Source organism: Pocillopora damicornis, chromosome 13 (genome assembly GCF_964200805.1).
Source record: "Pocillopora damicornis chromosome 13, jaPocDami1.2, whole genome shotgun sequence".
NCBI lineage: Eukaryota > Metazoa > Cnidaria > Anthozoa > Scleractinia > Pocilloporidae > Pocillopora > Pocillopora damicornis.
In genome coordinates, this window is record NC_142682.1 from 8,811,950 (window position 1) to 8,824,719 (window position 12,770).

The 12,770-nt window shown below is 37.6% G+C and overlaps 1 long non-coding RNA gene across 1 annotated transcript; it reads left to right on the forward strand.

The window, feature by feature from the left end:
• The first annotated feature begins 9,861 nt into the window (after window positions 1-9,861).
• Window positions 9,862-10,756, forward strand: LOC113668713 (uncharacterized). The gene is made up of 2 exons (XR_003446024.2): window positions 9,862-10,002; window positions 10,295-10,756. It is a non-coding gene; the product is annotated as an uncharacterized LOC113668713 (long non-coding RNA).
• The last annotated feature ends 2,014 nt before the right edge of the window (window positions 10,757-12,770 follow it).

A 12,770-nucleotide genomic window follows, 5' to 3' on the forward strand; every position in this document is an offset into this window, starting at 1 on the left:
CGTAATGACTTGTGTTTGGCTCTCGAAGGGTATTTTTAATTCCCTCTTCTCATGCAAGCCACTCGTCGTTGAGCCAAACAATCCAATTAAAGCGTCTATCAAACTACGGTTGAAGCTGCTCTGCGAAAAAATGTGAATTGGCGATGATGCAAATATAAATTTCGGGATAGCCCGGTGTAGTTTTAACTTCACGTGCAAAATTGATTGAAATTCATTCTGTTACAAGGGATCGTTTGTTCGATTAGCTAACGTTATCTTTATTCTCTTAATCCCGTGCCTGACCGTCTACATCACTAAGGAAGGAAAATGAATTGAAGAATCGACAATCGTGCAGTGCGGTGGCGCTAAGGCTCAAGATGGAAAAATGCGTTGAATCATAATTACAAAAACAACAATGGGCGTAATTATCAATTTACAAACTTCTCATTTATTGGCTTGGTCCTTACCGACAGAAGAAGTGTTTCAGGTGAACGGACAAAATCGGCCTATGGCAAATCTTCCAGTTGTCAATTTTCGTTCTCAGCCACGAGAAACGCCATTACCAAAGTCACTGAATACGTAACTTTCGGTTCTTTTCGTATATTTGTTTTTTTCCCCTTCTAGGAAAGTTTGAACGTCATTGTCTTTGCGCGGTACGGCTTTTTTAATGTTTCTAGCTGGCATAATCCGAGAGAGTTCCGATAAATTACCTTGTATTGAGAATCGTGAAGGCTTTGCCGTTCATTCATCAACCTGACCGAGTGGCGCGAAAGGCGAGTGACGTGTCAATAGCTGACTGGCGATATCAAACACACGTGAAAAAAATATCGTATTTTTTCACTCATGTGTGATGTTACGGCTTTTCTCAGGGCTGTAAATATTTGTATAACATCCTTGTTCATATGATGGCAAACATTATCTGGCCTTAGAGATGTTATACAATTGTATTCTTTTTCTGAGAGGTCTTTTTCTTTTTTCGTCGAGTGGTTTATTAGGATATAGTAGTGGTTCATCAGGACAGCAGGGCATCATTAAGACATATATTGATTCAATTCTGATATATCATGAGGCAGATATATCAATCTTTTATCTAAGTCAGGTTTGCCTTAAGTGATGTGCCTTAATCAAATTCAATCGAACCAGTTTTGCCTTGCACCTGCCAGCAATGTTGTGCTAGGATCTGACGAGACACAGCTCGTCTACGAATTGACTAACATCTAGCTTAAGTAAGAAGTCATTCACAGTCAAAAACTCGCTGATGAGAACTTGTCTAACAATAAAAATAGATAGAGATTCATGTAAGAGCACGCCACTCTCAGTAGATAAAAGATCGGACACGATCATCAATGAGAGTATCAATGTTCCAAGGAGGTCAATAAAGGGACTTCTTTTTTACGAGCCACGTGTCGTTGGTACTAGAGTCAGTGAGAAGACATTTGATCCCGACATCACTGAAGTAAAGGTGATTGTCAAAGGAATCCCAAATAAGGTTTACAGTTAGGGAATGGAGACAAGAGATATGTGGGAAGGGGTCTTCAGAAGATTTGGAAAGGAAAACAGGGCGATGAATGCAATAGACTTTTCTGCCGGAGATAGACTCGCTCTATTCATTGATCTCAGGGTTATGAGAGACAATGATCTCTATGGAAGAGATTGAGATTGGTGAATACGAAAAAAGGAGTTCAGCTCGCAATTAACAGGAAAGCGTCGGGCTCAGGGAATGTTAAATGTCACATCTTCATCCTCTCAGATGCTCAGCTTAACATCAACAGAGAGCTTGAAAGCGTGACCTATTAATAAGGTAAATTCCTATTTATAAAGCCAAATGTTTTATCATCTCCCTCAAAATAATTTCGAGTTCACTACACACCTACCCGCTTATAGGCTCAAAATTATCTGTTGCAACAGATAATGGACTTGAAAAATTTGTAGCGCTCCAAAAGAAAGGCTCGAATTAAATTTTTCTTTTTCAGTTAATGCCTCATGTATTCTTCAAGATTCTGAACGTCATATTTTATTCTTATAAGGGTCACACAATATAATTTATATTTATAATTCTTCATCTCATCTCTTCTCCTCTGGCTCTCGAATTGCCTTTATGTTTGATGAAATGGGTTTGGATATTCATTATGTTGAATGCCGTAAAATTCAAAAGCTAAATTTGGTGCATCACAAACGCCATCTAATTCAAGCAAAAATCCTGTCTGATGATTTATGAGCCATGAGGGCCTGACATTAGGAAATTTCTCATTGAAAATATTCTCAAAGATTTTACAAAATCTTTCCTCGTTAACAAATTTTTTTGTCATTTCTTTTATTTTTAAATATAGATAAATGGCAGACGTTTCCCAAATGTCAGAACAGATGAAAAGCATGAAAATGTTTGAAATAAGAAACATGGCAAAAGAAGCAGGCATCAGAGGTCATACAATTGTGAAAAAACCAAAACTGATCTCATTGAATTCATGTATAATAGCAAAGAGAGTAAAAAATCGCCAAATCATCGTACCTTTCTTTGTTTGGCGAGAGATAAAAAAATAAAAAGCTACTCGCTACTCACAAATTCCGAGCTAAAAAAATTGCTAAGTTCTGAGATTGAGGAAAAGAACCGCATATCAAACCCTTAAATTTGCGCAAAAAATGATGAAAGGTTTGAATTAAAACTCAGAAGGAAGCCATGGATTTTTTCAGAGTCAGCGAAATAAACTTGCAAAAGCGATTAAAAATACAAAAATCATTGGTAATGGGGATGAATACAAATTTGAAAGGTGATAACTTTTTTTAAAATTTTTGACAATAAAATGGAGAACAAAAAGGTTCCAGAATTAAAAGCTGAGGCAAAACGGCTTGGATCTAAAAGAAGTTAAAGATTGAGAAAGCAGGATACAATTGAGTTGATATCTAATATTCTTGACCATCCAGTCCCAGAAATTGATGCTTCACTTCGGTCACCAACAAGATATGTCCTTGTCAGGCCTCAAGTTGAAATAAACCAACAGAGAAAAAGGGAAATAAAAGAAATCCAGTATAAAATCAAGAATCCAGTGTCAAGTCAAGAAGAAGTAGAGCGAGGAAGACAAATCAATGAAATCAAAGAAACTAATAGGGAAAGCATTCAACTCAAAATTAGACGAACAGCCAGCGCATTTAAAGGTTTTGCGAGGCAATTTAGAATTGAGGCTATAGCAAGCTTGGATCGAGAGAATTTATGCAAAGAGCAAAGCTTGAAGTTTTGAAGGTAATAAAGAGAATGGCAGGAAAAGAGTCGTAGTTATTTTGAATTGTGAAATGGCTAGGGGAGAATTATTCAATGAGAATGTTGAACTTCTGATCCTCATTTCCAAAGCAACGTGATCGAAAGTCCTGAAGCAACTAACGATTCTTAAGAATTTGACAGTTCCAGGGGTGCCATTCAAGAAAGAATTCAGAATTTTAATCAAAGAGGAAATAACTGGAGATTTTAAAGAGTGACATCTCTCGCCATCCATCTTGCAGAATACAGACTGTCAAACGGCAGCTCTTACATCGAACTCCCAGAATTTAGTCAAAGTAAGAAAGTAGTCATAAACATGGAGAATAAAGATGAAGAATGCCTCAAGTAGGCAATAACAAAAGCACCCAACCCTGTAGTCTCAAACCCAAAAAGAATAACAAAGATTCTCAAAACACAATCTGAGAAGCTCGACTGGAGCGGCATTATCCTCCCTGTCGAGCTTGACAAGATAAGCAAGTTGGAAAATCAGAATGAAACCATTGTAATAAACGTGCTAGCCTTCGACGAGGTCTCTACGCGGTTTGGCTATGAACGAGCCTCTCCGAGACCCGACTGAAAGCTTGATTTTTGTCAATTGAGGATCAGTAAAGAGGAAAATAGGAAGCACTTCATAAACCTTCTTCTTATAGCAGATGATGAAAAGAAGCACTACTGCCTGATAAACAACATGAGCAGGCTACTCCCGAGTCAAACCTCAAAGTACAAGGAAGCGAAACAATATTGCCTTAGGTGACTGAATCACTTCTCAAGCAAAGAAAAGCTTGCACTACATAAAGGGTATTGCTCAAGAATGAGACAGTCAGGATCGAGATTCCAGACGAGGATAGCATAATCAACAGCTTAACATGAGTCAGTCGTTGTGGTTCATGCTGACTTTGAGGCTTGTACTAAACCAATAAGTGATTGTGAGCCAATAAGTGATGGGAGTTTTACAAAAAAACATCAAAAGCATAAACCATGTGGGTTCTGCTATCAGTCTGCTTCAGTGATAAGCTTTATTCTCAAGGGCCAGTCATCTACAGAGAAAATAGTGAGGATGAAGATGTTGCTCAGACCTTCGTTGAAATGCCCGAGAAGAACATCAAGAATATTCATAAGGAATTCGATTTTGCCATGAAGATGATCGTCGATCAAGAGGAGAGGCTTAAGTTCAGAGCAGAAGTGTGTTGTTGGATTTACAAAGGTTCGTTTGACAATAACAGGGAAGTATCGTGGAGCAACTCATCCCATCTATTCCTCAAGAATCTCGGTAAAAGCGAAGGAAACATCAAATGCATTCCCGATAATGAAGAAAAATACATCCGCTTTACCGAGGATGTCGTCGTTGCAAATTTTAGAAATAAAGAAGGTAAAGAAGTTGAAGTCAAGAGTGAGCTTTGCTTTATCGACAGCTTCAAGTTCATGGCTTCTTTCCTTGAAAAATATAGTTTCAAACTCTGCGGCTCGGCCGAAGGCTTGGGTCGCAAAGCGGTCCCTGACCCGAAGAGCTTGCCTTCTCGGGGCCTGCCTCTTCGAGGCTTGCAATCGTGTCTTGTGAACTATAATGAAATGGAAAGAGAACTTTCAAGAATCCACTATAGTCCCCAAGGGTTTTGGAGGGGATTACCAGCTGTGAAGAAGTTGGCTCAAGAAGCTGGAGTATCTGACGATAATGCAGAGATTTGGCTGATGAGGCGAGCCATCTGGCAGATTTATATGCTTGAGACCAACTTTTGATGTTGAATCTCTAGATGCAGTTCATCAAGCTGGTCTTCTTTTCCTTCGGCGAGGGAAGAAAGACTGCAAGATCACGGAAAGTCTTAAAATATGCATTTAAAGTTGTTGATATTGCAAGCAGATTCAAGGCTATCGAACCTCTCACCTCAAAGGATTCTTCTGAGGTCTCAAGGGCTTTTCAGACAATCTTTAATCTTTTTTAAAAAATTGATCCTGGGCGTGAATTCATGGATGGTGTCAGAAGAGAAATGGCAAAGCATGATGTGAGGATAAGAAGAAGGAATGAACGCTCACAGAGATCAGGGAATCGTAGAGCGATTCAATCTAACTTTGGGTGAACGTCTCTTCACTTTCCAATACAGTCAGGAGATGAACTTCAAAGAGGGAAAGAGATCAACGGAATGGGTGAAGGGGCTTCCAGAAGTTGTAGTGGCTTTGTATGGTGAAGTGACCAGGTTGACAGGAAAGAAACCTGTTGATGCAATAAAGACAAGTCGGTTGACGCAAAGAGTTCAACGACTTCTTTAAGACCGGTTGGCCTGAAGGAAAAGAGTCTCTTCTGACTGTCTTCTGACTGACTGTATTGGAAAGTCTGACGACTCAAAGAATGTGAGATATCTTTATGTCACTGGTGAGCTGGAAGGTGGCCAGAGGCGAGCCACAGATCCCGTGTGGTCTCCCGTGTGGTCTTCAATAACGAAAAATCACTTGTGAATTAAGGTGAGCCTGTACTCTACTATCTGAAAGATGGACCAAAGCGTGGTTTCGTCAGAGAAGAGCTTCAGATTGTTCCACCTGGAACTGAGTTGCCTCCTGAAGGAATTCGTTGATTTGAAAATAAAAAAAAATGAGTTTCTTAATAGCCTCAAGCAATCCTGATGAATCAATTCAACAAAATGGTAAAGATATGAACAATAAAAGATCGTCACTCTTGCTCATCCAACTGAACACCAAGACGCAGTGACCAAGGAGTATGTTGATGAAAAAACGGAAACAATCGATTTATTCTCTTTTTTTTGTCAAAATATGCTGCCAGGAGTCTCTTTATTGAGACATTCATCAAAGAAAAAGCAACATGTTGGTATCACACAGATCCAAGTCAAACAGTGAAGTACTTCATCAGAATAAATTTTATGCCATTGCTCTCGATCAATCAGGATTGTACTACCGTGCACCACAAAAAAAATAAAATTTCATTCATGCCGAGAATATCCACTTCGAAAAATGATGGAAGACACTGTTTCTTTTTTGATGAAAATGAGCATTTTTATCTTCTTTTTATTAATAATCTTAAAAACTTAACTGTCATCACTGTTATCAAGATATGTAAGAGAAGTTTAAATGGAACAACAATATATACAAGAAACTGTTTGATTGGAAATTGATTAATTCAAAACTTTTTGCTTTCTCTTGAAAAATATAGAGAAGTTGTCATTAGTGGAACAATACCAAAATCAGAACCAGATGTACCAATCACTGTTGTTGGAGAAAACGCAAAATCATTCATTTTACAGAAAAAATCAGACTTAAAATTTGTTTCTAATGATGTGAAACCTTCAACAAGATTCAAGAGAAAAGCAAACTCAACAGAAGGAGGAAAGTGGAAAGTTGTCTGCTGTCACTGGAATATGGATAGTAATAGCGATTCTATAATTCATTCTTCTTCTCTCTGGTGTAATGGGAAAAAAGTTATCAACTTTAGTGCAAGAGGAATTAGTTGTAATAATTATGTATGGGGGAATTTTTCAAAACAAGATGGAGATGATTTTCATGAAGGTTTAACCTCAGACTGTCACACTCTTCTCGTTTTCAAAGAAACTCTTATGACGGAAGAACAAACCAGGGCACGCCTCGACTTCTTCTTGCGAAGGTACAACATTTCTGCCGATCCTGTTGTATGAAACCATGAAGCATGCTTACATGTACAAAGACTTTGAATTTCTCAAGTGATTTTGTTAAATTCAGGTGTAATGATAAGTGATAATAATGCTACACGCATGAAATCTCCCCACAAAAAAATAAACACCCTGATTACGTGACAAGAGAATCGTTCAAGAGAATATTATTCACATTCTCTTCAGAACTCACGAGTTGAGACATTGTGAATATTATTCACCTGTGAAAAATTCAAGTTGTCTTGAAATCAAGGTTGACTTGAATATGTGCACAAAATTGTTTTTCGGAAATCAAGGTTGATTTCAAGGTTGACTTGAGATCGAGGTAAAATTTCATGGGTTGCTTTGAAATCATTGTTGTTTTCAAAATGTGCCAGAATTCCCCTTTTATATCTACTAGTTTCAACGTTCCTGCTGGACATTTTGTCCATGATTTTCTAAGAGATTTTCAAAATCATTCGTCGAAGCTATTGTATCATTTCATTTAAATTGTCCACTCAGACGCCAAGTGCTTTCATGAAGTTGGATCTCAAACAAGAAATCTCAAAACCGTTTTTATGAAAAGATTCGATGTACATTCTCTCATGAGCTTATTTTAATTGTGAGAACGAAAGCAGCGCATAACATCAATAAAATAACTGCTGGGAAGTTTTCCGATAATATATAATATTGAATTCTTCATTCAGCTGCTTAAAATAACAAGAATTCATTCTTCTTTATTTTCGAAATTCAAACGCAAAGCCTTGAATCGTTCAGTGATTGGCGAAATTTAGCCGGTATATTTGTAATAACTGCATGAATAAATTAAGACCTAATTGACTAAAGGACGATTCGAATTTAACCGAAAATTGATTAAACAAGTTCAATTAAAGGATAATAGTGACATGTTATGTCAAATTTTAAACCGCGCCAAGCGGGTTGGAGACTCAATTGACGTGAAAGTAAATCGAGTGTGAAGTGCTATCCACAGCCATACGAAAAATTAACGGCAAAGAATCTTTAGAATATTTGACAGGCAGGCTTAATGTCAACAGTTCAAGATAATCCCCCTTATTTATTCACTTCTTGCCGCTATTTCTTGCACGGTTTTTTAAGGCCTCTCCAATTTGTTCTTGTTTGTCTGACCGACTAATTAGGAATTTCACTACTTTGCTTTTGAGAAGCGTCTCGTAAGAAAGCTATTAGACATAGAAAGGAAATAAAACCCTCACAGCTTCGACGTCCTTTTTTATACGTTCAGTGAAAGGAAGATTCTCTTATAGCTTAATGTTCTGTTAAAGCCGCGAAGATTAAAGAAAAGTACCATGATTAATCAAAATTATGTCGAAAATGCAGGATTTGGCAATTCAGAATCAATTTTGTATTACTCAGCGGGCACAAAATGAAAGTTAAAAGCGAGTACGTGTGTTTTTCGACAGCGTACGCTTTGTTCTCGAAGGCGTAAATTAGACGGCAACAGCCGCCCTCAAAAGAATGATGGACGTCATTCCCTTCGTCTGCCCCTTTCACAACCTCCTTTGGAAACAAATTCTCAATATGAAACACTTGCATTCAGTCTACGTATGAGTTTTCCATATTAACGGAAGGGAAAAATCATCGACTAAGCTTTTAAAGGAGAAAAACTTGGTTCAATCAAAATAATATACACTATCGGCAAGCGTTATTGAATGTACGTCATCTTCCTGTGGTCGTGTACAATGCATAATATATATGCGGTCTCTTCACTTTCAAAGCACGTTTCAGGGAAATTCATAATGCATGTTTGAACTGATACATAGTCCGTGAAGCTTCAGAAGTTCGTGTCGAGATTCTCTACCTGTAAGACGGAATCAACGTAAATTGTTCTTTGAAATTCCAACCATGTTTCAATTTCCTAGCTTTCTCGTTTGACGCCGGAAGGTTTTATTCATCAAATGAGAGTCACTGTGGATCACCATCAACCTGTTATAGTTTTCAAATTTGTATCCCTATACTTAGGAAAGAGGTCTTTCTGTCGATAGATCCCTTTACTTTAGGCGAGTTATTAACAATTCCTGTTAAGTATTAGATTGCAAATGTTTCTAAAAAATTATATTTAAATGGAAAGCGAGACATCGCAGACGGCGAATTTGATATCCTTTCAATTTAAAAGGCTCCTGTAGAGATCGCACGGGTAAGAAAACACAAGACGTTTACATTTTTAAGTCAGGCATAGTGGAAATCTCTTGGAATAGAGGGTCTGAAAGGCATCAAACAGCACTCATCAGTGAACTTATCAACAAAGAAGAACCCATCGATAAACATGAAAGTTACATCTGCTCACAGACGCCCACCGAGAGAACAAAGGATAGGGAAATAGAAAAAAAGAATTAACCTAAAAATAATTTTTCCCTTCTATTTCGTCTTCGCTACTGGACGCTAGGATCGGACATTTTCTTCCAGTGCTTCTTTTAGCTCATACTGAGTTCTTAACCGACTACTGCTTTTTTCTTCTAAGTTATGCATTCACGAATAGGAAGTTTGGCACATATCGCGTATTACATTTTCTCAACGGAAGCCAAGTGTCTACACCTGTTTTCTTTCCATCAAACATATAAATGAAAAACGAGGACAACTAAAATTAATTGTTAACTTAAATTACACACAGAAATCGTAATGAAACGCCTCTCCTGTCACTTGAAACGTACACCAATTCCTTAATATTCCCGGATAGGCCATTAAACAATCATTAAAACCCCTTTTGCTATCACGGTTTTAGCTTGGTGTTAACTTTTAATGATTTTGAATAAGATCAATGGTTCTTTATTGGTTTTTTAAATTTTCTTTAGATAGTGGGTTTTAGATAGAAACAAAATAGAGGCTCAGAGATCTTTGATCACTATATCAGTCTTACAGTGTCCAAAGTTTATCAGTTAAGATTTATGAATTGCCAAGATATGAGTTGGTTATCGCCAAACAGTCACCACGCGTAATTCATATCGAAATTTAATTCACCGTTGTACCTTTTTAAAAACATCTGGCGTGTGTTTCACGCATAAATTTAAGTCTTTTAATGAAGATATAAGTAGCATTCGAATGGAGCGATATGTCAGTACAGCCAGCCCTTTAGTCGAAAAGGAGTTCGCCAGCATTCTGAGGACAGTATATTGAATGTTAAAGGTACGTGAGGCATGTTCCTCTTTCAGTTAAAGAATTCGCGAGAACTTAATGCCTTAATGTCTTTAAACACTTTTCAAAGTTAACACGTAAGTTTGAATCATAACATTCATACATCGTTTAATTTGGTATTTATCAGAAACATAAACAAAACAAACGCAATTGCAACCCAGTCCAATATATATTTCTAAAGGTCTTCCCATACCATAAATTGTGGAAGCGAGCCGACAAAAATTTCCATTTGAAGGCTTCGGTGAGCAAACGGAATAGTATTGCACTTCTTTTTATTTTGCAGATGAACTCAGTAACGTTGTCAGTCGTTGTCTTGACAGTAACTGCTCTACTTGTGATGTTATCGACTCCTGCTGCCGCAGATTGTCGGTATTGCTATAATCAAAAAAGAATATGTTTTACTACTTGTATCACCCAGACGTGTTTGGACAACTGCGACATTGGATATAATAGTTGTCTTCAAAGCTCATCTTGCCGACGATTTCTTCTTCGAGACGTTCTTAAAGAAAATTATAAAAATCGACCACAGTTACATTACGAAACATTGTTTTAGTCGGTAAACTAAGTATTTAATTTTAACGAAACAACAGAAAACGGGGATGAGGATGAGATACCTGTAAAATGAAGATGGAACACCGATCGAGATCTGTTTAAAGCATTAGTTAGGGTAATACTTAATTGCTATACGTTTTTCGTGTAAAAGTTCCCATAATGCAATTCATTAAACCAGGATAATTATAACAAATCATTTTATGAGAATTTGTTCTTGGTGGATAACACCCACACATTCGACTGTAACTCAAGTAGCTCGCAGCATTGGTGAAGGATAGAACTGAAGTAGACTAATGATATTTCTGGCGATCTGTTGCCAATTCGTTCATCTGGCCTGAGCTTATCCCGGTTTCCATAGCATGAAACGACTAGAAGCATTACTACTCCCCCTGGATGAGATACTGGTCCATCTCAAGGATACCCCCACCTCCTCGATATTTCCGCAGGCTTTCCCGACAATTCACTGCATGGTACCCCCTATATACTCCTGGTTAAGGCGCTGTGAAAATAAAGTGTTTTGCAGGAGACACAGTAGCCCGGTGGAGAGTGCCTTGGACTGACCGGTTTTGTTTGGTAAGGATCGGAAATTGAGGGACCACGGAGAGCGTATTTGGAGCGTGTTGGTTTTGGAAATAAGATTAATAAAAAATCCTCTAAAATTCTAGTTCACGCTGCAAAGTAATTCTTAAACAATTTTTTTTACGTCCAAATTTCAACTAACATAGTCAGAGGAAGAGGCCGATTGAAATAACCGAAAAAGAAGGAACTGACGGTAGAGTATGCCTAAACTTTTTGATTTGCTATCAGCGAAGAGGTTCCTACTAAAGAAATTCCCTTAAATTTCATATCGGAATCCACGCAAGATGTAAATTTTTTTGAATACTCTATCCATTTTTCTACCGTTATGCTGAATTATTGAAAATTCTTTAAGTTATGTAATTAGTCTTTGAGACAAAGTAGTTGACTTACTCTCTAGAATAAGGTGAAAGTAGCCGAACTGTCAAGCTAACTCCTCAAGTATTACTGAAATATTTAACCAACGGATCACATCAAACCACGTTTATCAAATCTTGTTTTCAAGATAATCTCTTTCGTGATGTTTACCTTCTAAAAAAATTGGCTTTCTTCCTTGGTTTTGTATCATCCCTAATCAAAATATGACAAAACTAAATTAAGACCAACATGAAGCAATAAAAAATTTTTAGGAACATGCTGGCAGAACATGAACATGAACAAAGAGATCTTCTAAGAAGATAGAGGTCGAAAATTGTCACACCACAAGAAAATGAAAGGAAAGACGGAAGAGTGAGGAGCATCCCCGAGCAACCATCTTGCCCATGATTTAACAAAGTGCGTGCTCTTGGGACTACTACATTTCCTAATTATAAATTCCGTGCTGAAGGTGAAAAGTAAAAATTATTTTCGTGTCACCTCGAGAGAGGGTGTCGGTTTTAATGTAGAGGGGCCCCGAAAGGAAGAGTTAATTGCACTAATACTACAAATGAAGGAACTCTTTTCTGACTCGCTCATCAGTCCTCCTTGTTTATTGAGAACTGACAGACAACTCAAGACAAAAAGAGGAATACCAGCGGAAGAATAAGAGTAAATGGGAGCAGTGACAAAAAAAAAAATTCGGGCCCATTCTAGGATTAGGCGATTTTCGTGAACTGGAAATGATCAGGAAAAGAAGCAAGGTGTTTCATAGGAAGTTTCTGCTCGGAAATCAACCTAAGTCAATAGCAATTGAATACTTCATTGATTAAGGGATTATTTTTGTTCTCACAAAATAGGAATTTTAACACTTCCTTCTAAAAAGCTAGGTGCTATGGTAAATGAACATGTGCTCTGTACCTAATTCTCCACGAGAAGTAGAATGAGTTGATCATGGCTACTAAAAGCAAACAGTGAGTATTATAGGATCTGGGAAAACTATTTCTCATTTCATAGAAAGAGATAATCCACATATATCCTGACATTTTACTAAGCATAGCAGGGCTGGAAAAAGTCCCGTCAAAAATGAGTTTAGTCCAGTCAAATCCATCGGTCAACCATTTCGTGGCAACTGCTCAAAATTCAATTTGGCCCATATTCTCAGGTTAGGTAGACCTTAACGTAAAGCAAAACGCTGCATAGTTCGTTTGGTTAAATATCGATTCGTTTTCGAGAAAATCGATAACAACCGAATCCTGAGAATTTGCCACATTTTG